The sequence below is a fragment of the Saimiri boliviensis genome, chromosome 19 (assembly GCF_048565385.1).
Source record: "Saimiri boliviensis isolate mSaiBol1 chromosome 19, mSaiBol1.pri, whole genome shotgun sequence".
In the NCBI taxonomy this organism is placed as follows: Eukaryota; Metazoa; Chordata; class Mammalia; order Primates; family Cebidae; genus Saimiri; species Saimiri boliviensis.
In genome coordinates this window covers 786,704-810,835 of record NC_133467.1, presented here as the reverse complement: position 1 = coordinate 810,835, position 24,132 = coordinate 786,704, and positions in this window count along the sequence as shown.

The following is a 24,132-nucleotide window of genomic DNA, read 5'->3' as shown; positions in this document are numbered from 1 at the left end:
TAAGATGACTTTCCATTTTTTGTGTGTCCTCTTCAATTTTTTCATAAGTTTTTAAAGAAGTAGTCCCTTTTCAGGACCAGAGACCAGGTTTTTCTTTATTTGAGACAGAGTCTGGCTCCGTTGCCCAAGCTGGAATGCAACTTCCGCCTCTCTGGTTCAAGTGATTCTCCTGCTTCAGCTTCCCAGGTAGCTAGAATTACAGGCACATGCCACCACACTCAGCTAAATTTTTTGTATTCTTAGTAGTGATGGGTTTCACAATGTTGGCTAGACTAGTTTCAAACTCCTAACCTCAACTGATCCACCTGCCTCAGCCTCCCAATAGACCAGTTTTGTTGCAGACCACTTTTCCATTGATGTAGTGGGAGAACAATTTAAGTCCATGATGTTTATTTTGTACTTCATTTGTATTATAATATTGTGATATATAAAGAAATAATTATACAACTCACCATACTAAAGAATCAATGGGTACCTTCAGCTTGTTACCCTGCAACTAGATGTTCCCATCTGGGGGTTGAGGAAGATGGTGACAGATCATCAGGGATTAGCTTCTCATAAGGAGCATGCAACCTAGATCCCTAGTATGCAGAGTTCACAATTAGGTTTGCACTCCTACGAGAATCTAATGCCACTTCTGGTCTGACAGGAGGTGGAGCTTAGGCCTTTTTTCCAGTTTGAATGCTCTTTGCTTCTTTCTCTTGCCTGATTGCTCTGCCTAGGGCTTTCAATACTGTGTTAAATAAAATTGGGTATCATAGAAAGAATTAGGAGGAAGTCCCTTCTATTCAACTTTTTGGAATAGTTTTGAAAAGAAGTGGTGTTCTTTAAAAGTTTGTAGACTTCAAGCAGTAAATCCTTGCTGTCTTGGGCTTTTCGTTTTGGGAGATGTTTTGTTACCGATTCAATTTTATTATTTATCTGTTAGGGTATTCTATTTCTTCTTAGCCCAATTTTAGTAGGTTATATGTCTTCAGAAATTTATTCATTTCTTATTGGTTTTTCAATTTAATGGTGTATAGTTGCGTATGATAGTCTCTAATGACCACTGTATGTCTGTAATATCAGTTGTAATGTCTTCTTTTTTAATTTCAAGTTTTATTTTTTGGAGAGTTGTCTCTCTTTTTCTATTAGTAAGTCTAGCTAATGGTTTCTCAATTTTGTCTTTTCAAAAAATAACTTTTAATTTTTAAAATGTTTTCTTGTTTACATTTCATTTAGATCTACTGAGATTATTGCTTTTTCCTTCAACTAAGTTTGGGTTTGGTTTGTTCTTACTTTTGTAATGCCTTGAGGTAGATTGCTAGGTTGTTTATTTGAAATACTTCTACTTGTTTGATCTAGGCATTGATTACTATAAATTTCCCTTTTAGTGCTGCTTGTGTTGTATCTCATAGAGTTTGGTATAGTTTTTAAATTTATTTTTATTTGCTTCCAATTATTTTACAGTTCTTTAAAATTTATTCATAGACACATTGATAGTTGAAGACCATGATGTTTTATTTCCATATATTTCTACCCTTTTCAAGTTTATCTTGCTATTGATTTTCAGTTTTATCTCACTGTGGTCTTAGACAATATTTTAATTTCAATTTTTAAAAATTTGCCAAGGCTTGTTTTGTGGCCCAACATATAATCTAACCTTGAGAATGTTTCATGTGCTGATGAGAAAAGTGTGTATTCTGAAGCTGTTGGATAAATGTTCTCTAAAGGTCACTTTGGATCATCTGGTCTACAGTGCAGCTTAAGTCGGATTTTTAAAAATTTTCTATCTAGATGATATGCTGAAAAGGAGGTGTTGAAATCCCCAACTATTATTGTTTTGTGATCTATTTCTCTTTAGCTCTAATATTTAGTTAACATAGTTGGGTGCTCCGGTATTGAGTGCATAGGTATTTACAATTGTTATATCCTCTCGCTGAACATATTCTTTCATCATTATATAATGACTAGCTTTGTTTATTTTTAAGTCTTTTGATTTGAAGCCTATTTTACTTCATATAAGGATAGCTACTTCTGAATGCTTTTGTTTCCACATGAATGAATGTAATTTTCTACTTCTTTTTCACTTTCAGTCTACGTGTGTCTATAGGTAAAATGAGTTACTTACAGCTAGCATATAGTTGGGTCAAGTTGTCTTATCCATTCATCACTCTTATTTCTTTTAACTGAGGAATTTCAACTTTTAACATTCAAGATTGTTATTAACAGAAGGAACTTATTCTTCTCATTTTATTACCTGCTTTCTGATTGTTTTGTAACATTTGTTTCCTTCTGTCTTATTATATATCTTTCTAGTTTAGTTATTTTCTATAGTAATAATGTTTTATTCTTTTTTCTTTCTCATTACTGTTCTTGCTCTACAAATGATTTTAATACCTTCCTATATTTTCATGGTAGTACATACTGTCCTTTTGCTTCCAGGTGCAGGATGTCATTATACATACCTCACAGGGCTGGTCAAGTGGTGATGAATGCCCTCAGTTTACGCTCGTCTGGGAGATATTTTACTTTTTCTTTATTTTTGAAGAATAGCTTTGTTCAGAATAGTATTCTTGACTAAAATATTTTTTTTCCCCTTTTAGTGCTTCAAATACACAATCCACCTCCAGGACTATAAGATTTATGTTTAGAAATCTGCTGCTAGTCTGATGAAGATTATCTTACTTGTGACTTGACACTTAAACTATTTTTATCATTTTCTTTTTATCATTGACTTTTGGCAGTTCAACTATGTGCCTCAGACATAGTCTTCTGGGTTGAATTTATCTGGGATTCTGTGAGCCTTCACTAGCTAAATGTCTATATATCTCCCAAGGCTGAGAATGTCTCAACTATTATTAAAGATGTTTTCTATGCTTCTTCCATTTGCTTCTGGGAATTCCAATATACAAATATTCGTTTGCTTAATGGTGTCACATTAGTCACACAGACTTTCTTCATTCTAATTTAAAAAAAAAAAAAAACTTTTTTTAAAATACGTGTCTTCCAGTTCATAAATTATTTTTTTGTTTGATCTAGTCTATTGCTGATCCTTTCAATTGTATTTTCACTTATGCATTTAATTCCTCATTTCTAAGATTTTTTTTACGATATCTTTCTCCCTTTTGAAATTCTAATTCAATCATGATTTTCTTGATTTCTTTGTATTATCTATCTATGCTCTTCTTTAGCTTGCTAAGTTTTCTTAAAATCTTTTTTTTTTTTTTTTTTTTTGGAACTGTATAGATTTCCTTTGGGATCTGTTTGTGGGAAATTAATGTGTTTCTTTGGAAGAATTTTTTTTTTCATTTTTGTACCAATATTGATATCTATGCATATGTTTTAACAGTCACTTCTTCCAATTTTTCCTTCCAATTCTACAAGAAAATCTACATTTTCCTGTAGATTTATCTGTGGTGTCAACTGCACAGGGTAATTTGATTTTGCTTCTGGGTGAGTATAGTAGCAAAGTCTTCACATAATTTATTTCGCTGTAATCAACATCAACAGTATCTGTGAGTTCCTCAGTAGTTTAATTTATAGTTGTGTGTGGTGGCTGTATTATTTCACATTTTATTAAAATAAAATCAATATAAAGGAATATATAAAGGGATATATAAGTTGACATTTTAACCTATGTAAAAAGATATAAATAAATTATAAACTTCGGAGATGGAGTACTTTTCAAATATCTGTGATTTTGATTTTTTTATTGACAGATGAGAGAGACTGAAACAACACTGCAATGTCTTCAATCACTCAGTATTTCGTATCAGAAAATTTGTTACAGCGTATTTTAATATTTGTTTAAATTAAATTTGAAACAACATAGAATATTAATTGATCAGAATACTATATATTTGTGGTCTAGTTCATCATTTTTACAAATAGGGATCAATAAATCCTTTTTTGGATATTTATTTTGCTAGGCCATTATTATTCAAAATTGTTCATCATGGCATATTTTTAGTATAAGAGAAAGACTATAATTATAACTTTAATTTAGGTTTAAAACATTATAGGAAATCCTGTAAAGCTTCATTATAGTTTAGGAGGTGGTACTTGAATCCATCCAATATCCAAATTGTAAATAGTTTAATAATTTTAGGGTTTTACTGTATGTAGTTGTTAAGCTACTAATCACTCTATAATATTTCTAGAATAATTTACATAAAACAACCATTAAAAAAGCTCAAATATGAGAATCAACTATAAATCCAAGAAATAACTCTTAATTTTAATTTGATTCACTACTGTAGATATGGCACACAATTTTCTTCTTTAATAAAAACCTCGTCAAAAATACGGCAGTTTGTGGGGCATTCTAACAAGTTCAGAACTCATGGGAAAGTTATCCTCCATCTCTTAATAATGTTGTAGATTACATTTTCTTGGGAAAAGAAAGTCACATAGTAACAAGTAAAATATTAACTGTCCCAAAATCATAAATATTAATCTTTAAGTCTTAGAGTTTTTCAAAGTTAGCAGATGAGAAGGCATTCCTAAAATATTTAATCATAAATGTAGTGTAAAAACATTGTTTATAGCAGAACATTAGAAAGTAGTCCAGTAGCAAAATACTAAGAAAAACACGTATTTGAATTTAAACAAGTCATTTCAGAATCATAATCTGCATATTTCTGATTATCTAATCATAATTTTGTCATTCTATTTTACCTATAATATGTAAATTCCTCAATATAATTCTATAAGCCTCAAAAACATTCTCAATAATGGACAGGTTCTTTTTATTCAGACTTCCCTTCTCTCAATCTTTCTTTTATTTCACACATTTCTTACAGTGTCTTGAATTATGTAACTACATTAATAACTTTTCCATGCATCCTCAATGTCATCAACAAATTTTGGCTATTTATTGAAAGCCAGACACTCTCAATCTTCTCTCTCATTGATAAAGAGTGTCTCTTTGGGGTAAATTATATCTATTTTTCTCCTTTCTCACCCCAACACTATTCTATATAGCTAAAACAAAAATGAGTCTTTAAGAAAAACAATAGCCACAATATCACAACATAAAAGATAATCAATTAATACACAAAAATTCAGATAATGGAAACCTGGTTTCTGAAAGTAGGAATCATTTCCTTTAATGTAAAAAAGATCCTATAACAATATTCCAGAAAATAAAAAATGGTTAATAGTCTTTGCTTGAACAATTCTCACAGTAGGGAAATGTTCCACTTTATTAAGAAGTTCATTTTCAGCCGGACGCGGTGGCTCAAGCCTGTAATCCCAGCACTATGGGAGGCTGAGGCGGGTGGATCACGAGGTCAGGAGATCGAGACCATCCTGGTCAACACGGTGAAACCCCGTCTCTACTAAAAATACAAAAATTAGCTGGGCATGGTGGTGCGTGCCTGTAATTCCAGCTACTCAGGAGGCTGAGGCAGGAGAATTGCCTGAACCCAGGAGGCAGAGGTTGCGGTGAGCCGAGATCGCACCGTTGCACTCCAGCCTGGGGTAACAAGAGCGAAACGCCTTCTCAGGGGAAAAAAAAAAAAAAAAAAAAAAAAAGTTCATTTTCTTCCTGGACAGCTTTGAAATTAGAAAGTTGCACCTCATATTTATTCATTTTTTTCCTATAGCTTGCAAGCAAAGTACAAAAATAAAGTAACTGACCTCACCTGGACTCTGAACAGTGGCTGTTTTCTTGCATTTGTATACTTTGCTTTCCAGATCATAAGACAGAAAATAGCTTTGCTTTCCAGATCATAAGACAGAAAATAGCTTTGTTAAGATTAATCATTCAAAATGTTTACATACAAAAATACCTACAGTGATTTTTTTCTTTGAAATTTTACAAAGATGATAAAAATGTTCTCTTGATAAATGAATTCATTTTCTGAAATGAGAATCTAAACACACAATGAATTTTAAATCTCCATCTCTTCCTCACCAAGGAGGTGATGAAACTCTTAACTCCTGGGCCTGAAATGATCATCCTGGCCTGGCCTAGTCTGGGTCCTACATAGTGCTCTACATAGTTTGTCATATTCCATGTAGTCTAGAAATACATTTGCCCCCTTTTAACCAAGTGTGCTATCTTACTACTTTTGCCCTTGCCTAAAGGATAATATTTTATATTAAATATTTTGCATATAAGGGAAAATCTTGTCTTCCATTAGTGTACCTGGTGACTGTGACTGTGTAGGTCTGTTCATCCTCTGAGTGTTGGATACAGTTAAATGGAAGGGAGATGGTTACTGATACAGGCATTAAGCCCTGATGCAAGGCAATTCCAATCCTGCTCTGAGTGTGAACTCAAAAACTATATCCCTTCAACTTTGTCACAATGCCTGTGTCATGGTCAAGTATCATTAGCTGAGGAAATTTTGATATTTTAATTTGGCAAAGGACTAGAACCCCACCAGAAACTCTGCCAATGGTGTCTCGGTTGGAAGGTATTTAGGATAGTGCAAATACAATCTTAAACAATTTTAATTTAGAAGATTTTAATGTATGTATCTCTCTGTATAACTTCCAACCAAGATATCAACTGTCATCTTGAGGTAGCTGAATTTATACCAGGTACACATATAAAACTAAACCTACTAATTTTAAGCAACAGAATTTCAGATGTTTATCTAAAATACAACAATGGAATAAGTGTTGGTTCTTTGCTTCTTTTTATGTTTTCTAAACCCTTACTATCTTTTATTTACACATAATACAAATCAGTACTTCATATGTAGTTTGTAATATATCCAGATTATGAAAAATAAGACATGAAAAAATAAAACTACTATAAATGTGATAGTTCTACAGTAGTGTTTGATTTTACTTAAAATGATTGCAATAAAATAAAATTAAGGGAATCAATATTCAACACAAAAATGAATTGAATTGTGTAGATTTTACATTCAACAAATTGATTTTAAAAACACACTGTTGTTTTTTTTGTTTTTTTTTTTTTCCTTTTTTTTTTTTTGGAGATGGAATCTCCTTCTGTAGCCCAGGCTGGAGTATAGTGGTGCAATCTCACCTCACTGCAACCCCTGCCTCCCAGGTCCAAGTGATTCTCCTGCCTCAGCTTCCCTAGCAGCTGGGATTACAGGTTCATGCCAACATGTCTGGCTAATTCTTTACTAGACACAGGGTTTTACCATGTTGGCCAGGCTGGTCTCGAACTCCTAACCTCCAGTTATCCACCCTCCGTAGCTTCTCAAAGTTCTAGGATTCTAGGCATGAGCCACAGTGTCCTGCCAGAAAACACATTCTTATAATCGTTTCAAATGCATGTGAGCAACCAAATAACTTATTTGTTTTTCCCACGTTAAGAATGTTGTTCTTATACTTATTTGTTATTTGAAAAGTATTTCCAAGTGATTCTGCAAGAAGTGTGGAAAATAGGGGCAGGAGTTCGTGAAAATAATAAAAGAAGATTCTTTATACGGGTTCTGTCTTTGAAAAGATGATATATTTGAGAATTAGGAAACTAGGCTAATTAGTATTCAGATATAATAGTAAATTCAGAGAGAAGTTTGACTAAATGAATAATAAACATATGGAACATGTCACCAAGGAGACCAATTAAAAATGTGATAAATCCAAAGTTCTGCCATCATTTGTAGTGCAAGAGAAGTAACCGGAGTAAGAAAAGAGAACACAAGTAGGTGCTTTCTTTATTGACTAAGTTAAGCCATTATTTATTTTCTTCATATAAAATATTCTAATTGATCTCTCTAGTGGTGTAAAATGCTTAAGAGCAATCTCACCTTTACATACGTAATTTTTTAAATTAAGTTTTCCCATCATAATTCTATTTTTAAATACTTTTTTTTTGCATCTTTATTCCCTCATTATCTTTGCCATTCATTTTGCTGATTACACAAATTCTGAATTTTCTTAAACTTTGAGGTGTGTGATCTTCTTTTTTTGGCATCAGTATAACAGATGAATTATGTAGCCAATTCTATTTACTGAGATAACCTTTCAGACATGGTAAATACAGCTATCTTCCTTCACTTCCTATCTATCTTCACCCTTTTCCCAGATACTATTTAAATAACCAAAAATGCAGTATTTGTAATTAAGATATCCTTGATCTTTCTCTTAAACTGCAAATTTCTCCAAAGATACAATGTATATGTCATCAGCTGTATCTTGTAATAAGATCTATTTATTGCACTACTTCCACAAGACTTACCCGAGAAACTATAACCTGGGCTACTTAACTTTTGATTAGACAGAGGGTGCTGATGTTGCAGAGTGCAGAGTTTTGCTCATCTCTAAAGAGGTACAGTCTTTGGGCAGGCAAAGAACCAGAAAGAAAAGATACAGGCCTCTGGAAACAGAATATGCACGGAAGAAAGGGTAGACACATCAGAAGGGTTATGAAGACAATTTTTTTAAAAACTGACTTCATGATGCAATCTCGACATTTGGATTAGTCAATCTGTTTTACTATTTTAGTTCTAAATATCATTAAATGTTTATAAATTTCCATGAAAATAAATGTGTGAATTAGCTCATCAAAACTGACTGTAAAATTTTATCATTCATATTTTTAAAACAGTACAAAAACACAACATAGAACTGATATCTGCTCATTCACTCGACAAATAATTACTAAACATTGACTTTGCTCAGTGAACTGTGCCTGCACATAATTCTCAATGGAGTAGCAAGTATAAATAATACTTCTTTAGCACTCTACAGTGAATTCTCACAGCTGTTTTCATACTTTGACTAGTCTGATCTTATGGTGCTAAATGTTTTAATCTCAGGTTGCAATACCAAAAGATATATTTATTCATAAGATGACCATTTAAAAGACAAGAAATACTGAATCAGAATATTTTGAAGGAAGTTGTATTTTAAAAACTATACATGTCCTTCATTTAAAGAGGATTTGTAGCGCATACACTTTGAAGAATTATGTGTCTATATGTTTTCTATTTTTCTTAATGTCTGAATAAAAAATATTACATTATAAAGTGATATATTTGAATATTATGTTTCTTTGGAAAGGAATGATAGCTAATTGATTTTCTAAATCATTTCATAGCCCCATATAAAATGTCAGCAGTGGATACAATCTTTGAATTCCTGATTAGGTAAATTATTTTACATTGCTTAGTTTTCCTTTTAACTCCATATAAAATTGAAACTGGATTCTTCTAAAAAATAATTGTGAGGCTAAGATGTTATAAAAATGCCTAACAGATTGCATCAAATAAATTGTATTTTAAAAATTAGTATTTTCTCTTAATGTAATGACTAAAATAAGTCACAAACACAACAATGAAGGATAACCAGTTTGCTAAATATTGAAATACAAGCTTCTCATCGAATGTTTATATATAAATAGAGACAAAAATAGTGCCCATCACATAGTAAGATATTTAATCGTTGTTAACTAATAAATTTCTGTAGGCAATGTGACTGCTTACTTGAGCAGCCATGTTGGAAGCACATCAATAGATTTCTTAGAAACACTATGTTCAGAGTTGAATGTTAAGCAAATATGTAAATCTAAGCAGACGCAACACAGAGAGGAAGAAAATGAGGGGAAGACAAAGGAGGCAGCTGGAGGAGAAGAAGTCAATAGCAGGAGAAACAAGAGGGAGAAGGAAGTAAGAGCATTTACTATTTGCATCTACCTATAGCGCCTTTGATCTTCCTCTTAGTACCCTTCATCTCCTGGTTGGTGCATCTTTTTCCAATTACTACTAAGGGGATTGGAGCTACTACATAGTTTCTGGGATATCTTTGAACCTGCACTGGCTTATCGTGGAAACCATCAATGCCATACTTAAAATACTCATAACACTTATAACATGTTCTCGTCACGTATTATTCTGCAATACCATCTTCAACTGTGTGCTATATTGAAAATTACCTAATAAGAAAACACATAAGCTTCTATTTGATAATTAACAATGGCCATTTCACAAGATACTTTTTATAATCACAAAACAAGCAAGCTATTAAAAAAAAAAAAAAGTCTCTTATCCTATACTTAAGATGCTCAGCACTGCTAAGGAAAAATAAACTCTGCACATCTGTATTTTAAGAACTTAATGTTTTAATTTTTCATCAGGGCATTCGACCCTGTCTATTGGTCTCTTTTCTCAATTTTTCTTTTCCGTTTTATTACCCTCCTCTTCAAATCCCCAACTCTGCTGAATGTTCTGCTAATTATTGAATGCAAATTCACAATTAATCAATTTTTTCACATTTTTATTCTCATAAATATGCATTCTCCTTTTCAGCTCCACTCTCAGAAACAATAAAGCATAGTAATACTTTTTACTGATCTGTTAATATATTCAAAGAATTGTGCTAAAAACAATCATTATCAATAATCACATTATTTAATATCAGACAGATACTAATATTGTTATCTTCTTTAAAAATAAGGAAACTGAGGTTTCAAAAGGTTAGGTAGCATTGCAGAGGTTAGGTAATATCCGTATGGTTAATACGTAGCAGAACCAGAATTTGCACCATCCTGATTGGAGATCTGTTACCAAAATTGAAAGGGAATAAATATTATTTCTTCCCAACAGATTTAATTCTCAGTTTGTGCTACAGACACTTCATAATTATCTGTTGGGGAAATAATGAAAGAGAGTTTGAAGAGTGTAGTCAATTGTTTTATTTCTTAATTTCTCACTTTGTTTTTATTACCTCTACTGACGGCCCTTGCTCTATCACACTTTATTTTGTAGTTATATTTAATCTGTTTTATCTTCTACTATTTCATCCTTTACCTCCAAGCCTTCAAAGATGTCTTTCCTTCTGCCTCTATGTAGCATTCTACCGTCCCTCATACTCAACCTCTACTTCTTTTCTATATATTTATACACAGATTCCACTTTGAAGCTTTCTATGACACCTCAAATGCAGATAAGCATCTTCTATAGTGTTCCCTTCTAGAAGTGTGTATCTCTCCCATTGTACAACTTCTGTTGTATTTTTAGATGCTTGTATAATTAACATTATTTCCCTCTAGGCTTAAGCCTTTTTCACAGGCAGACCCACTACCATTTCTTTATTAATTTTATCTCCTGTGTCTGAGTATCTGCTACAATTGACGTAGTTGATCAGCTGTGTTATAGTCGATAATAAATAGGTGTTTAATGAATAAATCTCAATGTCTCTTTCATAATCAAAAAGAATCATCTTCTTCAGTTTTTCTCAAAACTACGTGGTAACTCTTTCGTTTCTTCATCTGGTACTTAAAGGCTAGCGACACCCAGAGTTTTTTCCTTAGTCATCTATCCTCACTCTATCATTTTCCTTTGGAAAATCTGTTCCATATTCAACATTCAATTTCTACTTGTAATATGCTAGTTATTTCTGATGAATCGCTCTCTCTCATGCTCAGGCCTCTATTTTCTGCATTTGTCTTATATATTCAACTTCCATTTATACATGAGTGTCCCATATGCATCAAGTATAAAATTAAGCTTCTCTTCCCCCGTAACATGCTTCTCCTACATTCGCTGCTCATGAAAGACACCAGTGATTACCTACTTTCTTAAGCTAGAAGCATGGAAGTTATGTAAGATAGATGTTCTTTCTTGTTCACATACAGCTTCTGTACACCAAAACATAATTGACTTCTCCTTGCTGGCCATCACTGCTACCACAGTATTAGCTTAATATATTATCTTGTCTTTAATTTATTAATTTTAATATTTCTCTATTTTTCTCAATGCAGTAGGCATGAATTTTCAAAAGTACAGTCCTGATTCTGCAATACACTTATTTAAAATTCTTTGCTGTTTCCCTAATTTTCAAAACAAAAAGCCAAATTACTCTATATGTTATCTACAAGATATCCTTTATATGATATACAAAGTTTTCAACATTATTCACAGTAAAATAAATAAGTTTAAAACTATATTAATCAAATTAAACAGGTTTTTGTGCATGTGTGCAGTCAAATGCTATTACAGCAATGGCAAAATATGGGTTATTTTTTTTTCTCTCAATTGATATATTTATTCAAGTCAGAAATTTTAAGTAATGGTGAATTTCCTCATTTTTCTATTCTGTTTGTCAAAAACACCAAATGAACTCTTCAATTTCAGAAATACTGTGAATATCATTTGGACAGCAGTCTGCTCGGATTGTTCTGTTGGAATTCCTCTTCATGGATACGTGGTGTTTTTTTTTTTTTTTTTGTAGACGGAGTCTCGCTCTGTGGCCCAGGCTGGAATGCAGTGGTGCAATCTCACTCACTGCAACCTCCACCTCGCCCGGTTGAAGCAATTCTCCTGCTTCTGCCTCTTGAGTAGCTGGGATCACAGGCACGCACTACCATGCCCAGCTAATTGTTTTTTGTATTTTTAATAGGAAAGGGGGTTTCACCATGTTGGCCAGGCTGGTCTTGAACTCCTGACCTCGTCATCCACCAGCCTCGGCCTCCCAAAGTGCTGGGATTACAGGCGTGAGCCACCGCACCTGGCTGGATACACGGTTTTTAACTATAGTTTCTATGTACCTAAAAAATAGCTGGTGTCCTGCCGCTAGAAAGTTAAAAGTCAGCTTTAACCTGATGTTAAATTGATTCACCATCATTATTAGAAGCACATAGAAATAAAGAAATTAAAAATCCCGTTTTTTGTTATGTTTTCTATTCTTTTCCCCCCAAAATGGCAATGTTGTTGAGTAATTCATTTAAGGATATCAAGATAGTTAAACCCTGTAAGTTTGAGTTTTCGCATCTGGTTGCTTTAAGGTTAGCTATATGTAACTTATTACTTGATTTTAAGACACAAATGTTCATTTTTCAGACTCTAGCTGCACAGCTTTTATTTCTGACTTTTAATTTTGATATTAAACTTCATACTTCAAAAAAGAATAAACATATACTACACTTTAATGAAAAACCTGTCTTCAAGGAAAATCTAGTTTTTGGTCTCCTAATTAATCAACCTGAAAAAATAAAAGTAACTTTCGCAAATGTTCTTTGCTCTAAAATACTTGACATTTCATATTCCTATTCTTCTCTATTTTGTGTGTGTTGTTCTTCCTATACTTTTTTTGATAACTTTTTCTGCCAATTATTTGCAACTCTGGATTCCTTTGATTCAGGATTTAATTTAGCTGGCATTTGTTGAAGTTCTGCCAAATAATATGTGAGCTATAAAGAGTAAGCACATGAAATAAGCACAGACTCTATCCTTCACTATTAATAAGACTGAGAATGTCAGCATTTATTGAGCTCCTACTATTTGCCATACTGCCTCTTGATACTCACAACAGGCACAACCGCTTATGCTCAAATGACTACCCTTAAGGGAAAGTGTTGTCTTCTATTATTTATATAGAGGAAGAGCTCTGAACCATTAGATGCAAGTCTTAAATAGCTGGGCCAAGATTTAAATGTCTGAGGATGTAATAGTATGCACACTATGCCTACTACAGCATGGTGCTTCAAAAATTATTTTTTTAGTATCAATATATGTTCAATGTTATAAATTTCTTTATTGTACATTTTAGCTTTACTTTTAATTGAATATCACAGGACTCTGGATATTTTCAAATATTTCTTCCTAATATGATCCAAACATTGTCTCTGTTGTTTCTTAATTACCTTTGACATAAAATAAATTGAAGAATTTGTCTTTCTTGACAATGATAGGATACTCTTGATGTGGCTTTACATTGTCTTTGAAAGACAGTATTAATGCTCCTTATCTCTTCTGAGAGTTTTGTGTTGTCTTTTTAAAAATGAAGTTACTTTGGTTTTTCTAGATCCTTTGTATTTTCATTTATTTACTTCTTTGTTTTACTTTAAATCCTGGGGTACATGTGCAGATCGTGCAGGTTTGTTACTCAGGTATACATGTGTACTGGTAGTGGTTTGCCGCATCCATCCCCGTCATCTACATTAGGTATTTCTCCAAATGCTATCCCTCCCAAATACTCCTATACCCTCCTATTCCTCCCCTAGCCTCCACTCCTCATTTCCCTGTGCGTGATGTTCCCCTCCCCACGTCCGTGTGTTCTCATTGTTCAACATTCACTTATGAGTGAGAATATGTGGTGTTTCGTTTTCTGTTCTTGTGTCAGTTTACTGAGAATGATGATTTCCAGCTTCACCCATGTCCCTACAAAGGACATGAACTCATCCTTTTTTATGGCTGAGTAGTATTCCATAGTGTATTGTGTCTTTATAATAGAATGATTTATAATCCTTTAGGTATATACCCAGTAATGGGATTGCTGGGTCAAATGGTATTTCTATTTCTAGATCCTTGAGGAATGGCCACACTGTCTTCCACAATGGTTGAATTAATTTACACTCCCACCAATAGTGTAAAAGTGTTCCTGTTTCTCCACATCCTCTCCAACATCTTTTGTCTCCTGATTTTTTAATGATCACCATTCTCACTGGTGTCAGGTGGTATCTGAATGTGGTTTTGATTTGCATTTCTCTAATGATCAGTGACGATGAGCTTTTATTCATATGTTTGTGGGCTGCATAAATGTCTTCTTTTGAAAAGTGTCTGTTCATATCTTTTGCCCACTTTTTGATGGGGTTACTTGTTTTTTTCTTGTAAATTTGTTTAAGTTCTCCATAGATTCTGGATAATAGCCCTTTACCAGATGGGTGAATTGCAAAAATTTTTTCACAAAAAATTTAAATTTCAGTTTCTCATTCTCATTACTAATATATAGGAATGTAATTATTTACACTGATGTGTATCCTGAAACTTTTATATATGCATTACTATTGCTCTATCAGATTTTATGTAGATTCCAGTACACATTTTACAAAGACAATTATACCACATGTGGGTAAAAACAATTCACTTCTTCCTTTCCAATTCGGACACTTTTATTTTTTAAATAATTTTCCTGCTTTATTGCACTGTTTGAGCCTCAAGTAAAATGCTGAATATAAGTAATGAGAGCAGACATCCTTGTTTTGTTCCTGGTTTCAGGGAGAAAGCATTCAGTCTTCCACCATTAAATATGAGGAGACTTACAGATTTTCATAGATGTTATTTATCAAGGGGAGGAAGTTCCTTTCTACACCCTACTTAGCTGAAAACTTTTATTAACAATGTTAGATATTGTCAAATGGCTTCTTCCACAGCTATTGAGATGTTTTTCTAAATAATTTGACATGGTGAACTACACTGCAGTTTTTGCATTCCTAAGTAAAACCCACTTTGTCACCATGTACTGTTCATCGTTGTAGACCGTTTTTGTTTTTGCTTTTTGCGACTTTCATTGCGAGGTATTTTGGCCTGTAGTTTTCTTGTAGTGTTTCTGTCTAGGTTTTTGTCAGGTTAATTCTTCACACATGATTCATCTGGAAAGTATTCTTTTCCACTTTTCTGGAAGAGTTTTAGAATTGGTATAATTTTTATCTCAAATATATTGTGGAAATCACTGGTTATGTAATACAGACCAAGAATTTTATTTGTTGGAAGATTAGTTACTACAAATTTAATTCCTTTAATATATAGAACTCTACAATGTATTTCATCTTGAATAAGCTTTGGTAGTTGGTGTCTTTCAAAAAACTGACACATTTCATATAAACTTAAATTTATTAGTATAAAGTTGTTCATAACAAATTCCTAATGTTCTTTTAATATCTAAAGAAACTGTACAAATATCACTTTTTGCTTAGAAACTGTACAAATATCACTTTTCCTAATTAATCTGGTTAAAGATTTAAAATCAATTTTATTGATTATTCTCTAAAACAAACCATTGATTTTGAGCTTTATTCTTTTTTATTATAGGAATTCAGTGCTATATATTTTTTCCTATGTAGTGTTTTTCCAGTATCGTAAATATTTTCAATTGTCATCTTTTCCTTTTCATTCAGGTCAAAATACGTGTGATTTTCTTTTGGTTTTCTCACTGGCTCATCAGTTATTTGGAAGTGATTGTTTATTTTGAAACTACTTACAGATTTCTCAGAAATCTTTCTGCTTTAATATCAAATTTTATTCTATCATTGCCAGAAAATATACTTTGTAGACTTGAATCATTTTAGATATATTAACAGTTGTTATATGGCCTAGAATATGATCAGTCGTTGTAAAACTATTATGTGCAGAAACTCTCCAAGAAAACTGACAAATACGAATACTTCCCAGATATTCCATGGGCTCAACATCAGAAGAAAGTGTATTCTGCTTTCATGGGTAGACTACTCTATGTATTAAATTAGGTCAGGTAGGTTGACCTCATTTCAAATCATCTATATTGTTCAAGTCAATTACTACATACCTGGGGTAATTTTCTCTCTATGTATTCTATCAACTCTTTTAGAAAGTGGTATTAAAGTCTCCAGCCGTCGTTATTAATTTGTCTCTCTTTTCTTAAAATTCTATTAGACTTTATTTTATGTATCTGGAAGTTCTGTTATTCTGAAATTGTTTATAAATACATAAACACCTAACTTTTTAATGCTTTTCAGATGAATTTATACCTTTACTATTATGAGATGGTCCATCTGACCCCTAGCTATATTCTTTGCTCTGAACTCTAATATTTAAAAAGAAGATTTAGCTTTCTTTTGATAGTATGACAGTGTTACCCTGGTATACATTTTTATACTATTTATATCTTAAAAGTGTTTTTCTTAAAGAAGGTGCTTATTGGTTTTTTATGTTACTCTCTCGCTTAATTTTTCAATCTGTACATTTTGGCTTCTTAGACTATTTACATAAAATGTGAGTATGAAAATTTTTAGGTTTAAAACTATCAGCTTGCTTTACACTTTGTATTCTCCCATCTGTTCTTTATTTCTTTCAATTATTTTTTTATTTCTCCTTTTTTTATATATTTCTCTGCCTGCTTTTGAATTTATTTAATTTCATAATTCCATTTTCTTTTCTTTGTGGAAATACTAGCTACAAGTCTTTATTTTGATAAAATACATCTTTAACTGATAACTCTTTTATCTTCAAATGATGCTATATTACTTTACTTACACTATAAGAACAGTAAATAATGAACTTCCCTTTCTCCCCAGCTGGGACTTGTGTTATTGTTTTAACATCTACTTACTTGATACACTTTCTGGGACTTGTGTTACTGTTTTAACATATACTTACTTGATATACTTCACTTTCCATTCTGTTACTATTATCTATATTTAAGTAGTCAACTTTATTTTAAATGAATTTAAATAAGAAATAAATATGTATTTTTTTCCACATATTCACATTTACATTTCCAGTGCTTTCAGTTCTTTGCACAGCTGATGAATTCGAAGTTTTCTGTAACTATATAAGGAGTTGCAGGTCACATACACTCTCAGTTTTAGATTCTCTTTTTTTTCTAATTAATACTGCTTGATATTTTCACCTACTCTATCATTTTACAGGAACATCTATCATAAAAAGAAATACGGCTCTTAAAACAGGGCCTAGTTAGAGAACATGGATGACAATAGCCCTTCGAGCTGTTAAATATACTTCCCATAGTCCTAGTTATATTAAGTTCACCCTTTTATGCCATAAGTACACCATATTTAAATTTACAGCCAAGTATATACACCCCCAGTAGACACAGCCACAATTACTAGTTCACACAGAAACATGCAAACCAATTTGCATGGGGTCCCTGGCATTACTGCCTACACCAAAGGAATGTCATTGGGTAATTTTATCTTTTTCTTGTCTCTTGTAGAAAATCCAACACGTATAAATTCAACATAATGTAGAAATAATTTCTCCCCACCACGAGGTAACACCATTTGATCGATATCAAGGGCAGAATCAGACCTCCTGCTTTTACTGAAGATGATCTTTGTTGGAAATAGATGTTCGGTGCCACAAAGAAAAATTAGCACTGAGACAAAGGATCTTTTAGCAATGCAATATTTAATTTCTGGACTGCAGGAAGGGTACCCTGACTAGCCATGGTGCCACAAAAATACAGTGAATAAAGGAAAACAGACAAATTTATTTCTTACCCATTTGAGGTTGTCCTTACTTCTGTGTCTGGATCTCCCTTGGCTGTAACCAGACCTCAAAATCTACACTAAAACCGGATTGGCTAACAACTTATAACTTTTCCAAACAGGTAAAAGCAGTTGAGAGCTGGGACGTGCCTGTGAGCATGTCCTGCACAGATATATTGGTTAAAGTACAAGTACATGGAATATACTACGTGTCTGTAAGCATGGCATGTTAACAGCTACATAGGATAGAGCTCAACAAAGAGTTATTAGCACAGTTATGATTCATTCTTTAACAAAAAAGAAAATCTTTTAAAGGAACTTTTCTCCTTCCCACAGTCCCCAACTTTAACCTCTACTGTGTTCCTCCTCCTCATCTGAAGAGTTCTTACCTTTGCTAGTGTTAACCATACATCCACTGGGAAATCATGCTAGCCTTGGTAATTTATACCCTACCAATGACAAGATATGTCTAAAAACAGCACACAGTGTGTACACCGGGGGAGGCAAACAACGTGAGTCAGTCTAGGAACAACGGAACCAGACAGCTGAGTATTTGGGTAGGTCAACCCTAGTAACATCAGCACAAACACCAACACTTAAGCTAGCACTCTTCCTCCTGTTCTAGTAACACTAGCAACACTCATTCCAGCTAAATGAGACTTGGATATTACTTGTGACTCAATGACACCTTCTAAGTCCTATCAATCAACTTTTATTTCATATCAACAAAATAAAACACACTTCATTTACTAGTGCTATCAAACAAAGCAACGAATCACTATCTATCAAGTCTAATTTATGAAATGTCCAGAGATTGTATTCACCCAATATTACAACTAAAATGCTCATACCTGCTGCAATAAATCGAAATGCATTGTTGGTATTGGCTATGAATCGTAAATTCATAGCCAATACCAACAAACACTACAGCATTAAAACAATAATGTTACAGCCCTTACTAACCCCTGAGATGATGATTAAAAAAAAAAAAAAAGGTAACCCTTACCAAAGATAGATACCTCTTGCTATATACTAAATGTTTGCGACCCTTCTAAAATTTATATGTTGAAATCTTAACTTCAACTGTGATGTCACTGGGAAAAGGCACCTATAGTAGGTGATTAGGTTAAATGGCCAGAACGTTCACAGATATCATTAGTGTCCTAATAAGGAAAAGTCAGAAAGCTCTCTTGCCTCTTGTGTCACATGAGGACAGTTAGAAGTTATCAATTTGCAACCTAGAAGAGGGCCCTCAGACCGGCAATAGTAGCATCTTGATCTCAGACTTCCTAAACTTCAAAACTGTGAGAGAGAGATTTCTGTTGCTTATAAGCAGTGCATGGACTTCTTTGTAGCAGCTGGAGCTGACTAAGACAATCTTAAAACTCTTGGCCGGTTTTCCTGTGACAGTTATGTGCCACAGAAAAGACTTTTGATAAATGGCATATCACATATTTGATGGTGGTACTGTAGTACATTTTATTGTACCTTTTCTATGTTTATATATGCTTGGATAAAAAAATACACATGACTACTGAAAGTTACCTTAGAGTTGAATGTATTAGATTGCCCTGATCCTTCACTTTCATGCACACAGAGTTTCTTACGGACAACGTGGATTTCAAATATTGGGGCCAACAAGACAGAGACTAAGAAATAGTTAAAGAGAAAATGATGAAATATTATTCTACTCAGGGAAATGTTAAGAGCCACAATACATCTGAATAAATATAGTAACAATCTGAAATACAAATTAAAAGGTCAAAAGTTATGTAGAAGTTTGCAGTGTCATGCAAGGCATTGAGCAATGTCAGACAGCAAATTGTACATGAGCTAATGACAGACAGCCAAAAGGACAATTGTTGCCTGTGCTGCATGTCAAAATGCATTACACTGCCAAGCAGTAGGATCATGACCTCCACATATTAAAAATCAAAGCAGCGTATGAGATACACTTGCTCTTAGTGGACTGTAAGGTATGGAATATGTAAGACACCGGTGAGTAAAACAAATTTATCACTTTTCTGGATATCAGTGATAGGTGGCTGGAACTCTGGGGAAGGAATCAGGTGATAAACTTTAAGCTATTTATCTTGAAAATTCTTCTATTAACTGATGACAATTGTGTTTTAAATATCCTTTTCTGACAAAGTCTTTACTTCTCACTTTTTACTGCAGAGTCCCTGCTGACTAATCATTTCCACTGTTTCTTCAAAAACACCAGACCATATCCCCTTTCTTTTGTCTGTAGAGATATTGATTAGTCCTAAATTATGATTATAACTTTATTTGCATTTATATCTCTATTCTGTCAAAGGGTCATTTGTGCAAAGTGGCCTCCAAACACCACAGGAGCCTAGAAACCAAAGAACAAAGCAGAAATATCCAGTTTGCCAGTAAAAGGTGTTTAAATGGGGAAACTTTGAGACAGAAGTGTGGCCGAAGAGGCCACAAGGCAGGTAGACCTTTACACTGTCACTCCCCAGACTTACATTCCATAGGGAATTTATTTCCTATGCTTAGTCTATCAGCTTATATTCCACAGAGAAAACGTCTAGTGCTTCAGAAAGACAATTACAGACAAACCGCCAGAACTGGCAAGAATGCTACGTGCATCAAAGCCTACAATTTGTGCAATAACATCAAGAGTGACATTTTCTTACCCTAAACAATAAAAACTGTAAGGACAGTAAACAAGTTAAGAATCAGGAGGCATTCATGGGACTAGAGCTAATCAGAAAGCAGCATGGCAGATCAAGATGGAGTCTCTCTTGTCTCCACAATCTTTTTACCTTTAAGAATATGTAATATTTATGAGAAAATCATACACACTATTATTTAGAATCTGGAAAAAAATGTTTAGTCCTGCTAACTCACTGCCTTTTTGACTTGGTCAAATCATTTAACCCTTGACACTTAGATTCCTTATCTATAAAAACAGAGATCACAAATACTTGCTTGTAAGATTATCGTGAGTCTCGAAAAAAGTGTTTGTGAAAATTGCAAGGAACACTTTTAGTGTTTTCTCCTCTTTCACTTTTTAAAAAGTGGTCAATTATGCTTGTATCAAAAATCTCAAAAGCCCCATAAATATATATACCTAATACATACCAACAATTGTTTTAAATGATAACTTAGTGAAAACAAATTGTATGAATGAGGAACAATAAGGAGGTTCTTCTGGCATTTTCTTCTATATAATCTTTATGCAGTTGAAGTAAAAGTATTTTCACATTGTATGAAATACAATTTAATTAATTAAAGCAATATTTTTACACTGCAGATCATGATCTATAAAGTTAATGGGATTAAATTTTTTTTGTTTCACAGCTAATATTTACCATTGTGCTAGTGATAAGATTGGACTCACAATGTTTTATTACTTGGCTCAGAACTAAAATGAGACAAAATTATGTGCATGGTTTCTTATGTAAATCATCTTGGCACGATATTAACATTAATACGAGATGAAAAGCTGATGAAATTCCACAGACCACTGAATCAACAAGCTCTTTCTTATTGAACTATCCTCAATGATTCTACTGTGACTAATATGAAAAGCATCACAAAATTATTCCTAACTTCAAGTTCCTTTTCTTTTTGAAATAACAACCATTCATCTTCTAAAATCTGACTCATTTTTGCCATTTACCAAAAGCATTAAGAGTAGAAAAATAGTAACTGATTAATTTTTAAAGAAACAATAAAATAAGTCTAAAGTGAAATTTACAAAGTATGATTCTGCTAAAAGATTTCCACTACTCTGTGATGGTCATTGGGAACCTAATATGAATTCCCTTTTTATATTAGGTAGCAGCATCATGTCAGACGTAGAAATGTAGTATCATTATTTTTATTATCAGTTATTATTCTGATTCAACACCTTATCTTTAATCTGCAAATTGAGAATTAACCTAAATGAAGTTGTACAGAAATCTGTAAGTGATCTCTTCCTATTCTATTTCGTTGTTATAAAAGGGAGAAAATTTATCTATAAAGAGTCATCAGAGAAAAAAATGGAACACTGTTTATAAAACATGCAGTTTGCCCACACACGACCTTTCAGTCATGCATCTTGGTCAGGTCTTTTCAAGATGGATCTAACACAGCTTGAGTTTACTGTAGTTGACCATGGCTTCACTCTTCTTGCACTGATTCCTCACTCCTAGGCTATCAGCAGCTATCTTCTCAATTTTTGATTCTTCCGCACAAGTCAGGCACCAGACTTTTACCTTCCAAACCCTGAGGAATACATACCAACACTAATATCTCTCACTCTCCTATGATTCTATAATGACACCAATCTTCCCATGGTCTTGGGTTTGGCATGCAGGAATTAGCATCTTTTCTTCCCCTCTCCAATAGCTGGGGAAAGGAAAACACCATCATAGTCTCTGTTACACAAACATCTGTTTGCAAAGAACTGCTGACTTGGATCAAGTCTTTTCATGGCCCTCCAACTTTCTCCTATACAGAGGCTAGAAGTTGGGGATGCACTGGTGAATCTAGAACATATTTTTGGCCACTTTTTAGAGAATTACCAGCATGTGCCAGCATCACTCTTTTGAATGTGTGGCTGTTTAACATCCATTATCATCAATAAAGGGACATTAATTAAAAATCTAAGGCAACATGAAAAGTTAAGTTTAACAAAATTCTATTAAATTCTCACAATTTATCTACACAGGTATTCTTTTGCTTTACAGGACAATATACTAGGGAAGTTAAATAATTTACCTAATAACTCACATCTAGAAGGAAGATTTTAAGAAATTTTAATACAAATCTCTAAACCCCATTACTTTCCAAAAGGTAGAATCTTGGTAGGCACATGGTTTATTGGCATAAACTGAGGAGCCTCCTCAATTTTAGGATGATAAGCCTGATTTCTTAATTTCAGTTACTAGAGAGAATGGGGCTATTACTATACTATTTGGCCCATTAATGGTTGATCTAGACAGAGAATGAAGCTGAGTTTATAAAGTGAAGGACTTCAGGCCTTGTACTAATTGGATACATCCCTATTAGGTTAAACCATCACATATGTATATTAACAAATATGTATATATTTGTATATATGTATATTAACAAATATGTATATTCACAAATATGTATATTAACAATTAGTGTATATTAACAATATGTATATTAACAATTAATGTATATTAACGAATATGTATTAACAAATATGTATATTAACATATAATACTATTGATACCTAATACTATTAAACATAACATGAAAGAAAATTGAAAGGATGTAGAAAGAGATATTTGAAAACTTTATGTATGTTATAATATCTAATAATGAACTTTTCCACAACTTTTCTGATAGTGAACACAAAAAGGTCTTGTTAGGCTGTGAAGGTTGCAAGTTAGCCTCTTAAAAGTAGTGTCATCTGCAAACTAACAATATATGCTACAGAACTAAAATACATTTCTTGGAAAAGTAAAGCCAGAATAAAATGTAATGCAAAAATATTACCTAAAATGAGTAAGGAACAAATAGAGAGCTCTGTATTATTGAAAACATCATAATACACATATGTTCAATTAAAGTTTAACATACTTAACTCTGTGGAAAAAAATGTTTATTATAAACTTCGAGAGAAGAGAAAAATAAACTAGGAATTAGGCCTAATTATTTCGCTTAACAAATATTCATTAATATATTCCAGACATCAACTTGAACACAAAGAGATAAAAAGTGAGCAAAAGTAGCCATGCCCCTACCTTCAAAAACTTATTAGTAAGAAACTAAGTTATTAAATTATCACAAATAAATAGAAAATTATAATTATAGTAAATATGTAAACATAAGGTACACAACTCTGTGAGGCCATATAAAAGACACCTGACCTCATTTATGCATTTAAGAAGAGTTACTTCCAGGCAGATATTTGTTTAAGAATTTACTAAGTGAAGGTATGGGGAAGCAGAAAAGAAATACCTGGTAAGAGAAAAAAAAGGAATTCACATTAAAAATTGTAAAGGCCACTTTAACAATACAATAAATTTTCTCGCTATCTTTCTCTGCATAATACAAACAGGCCTCAGTTGAAGAATGGTGATTAATCTCACACACACCCCCTTATATGATATGCATATAAATAGTAATACATTATCTGCACATATATATGCATTTAAAATGGAATAAAAGTCAACACATGAATGTGAGTAAATGGTCATTATGCTATGCTTCCAGATTTCTGAGAAAATGCAATAGTCTTCCTTTGTAGA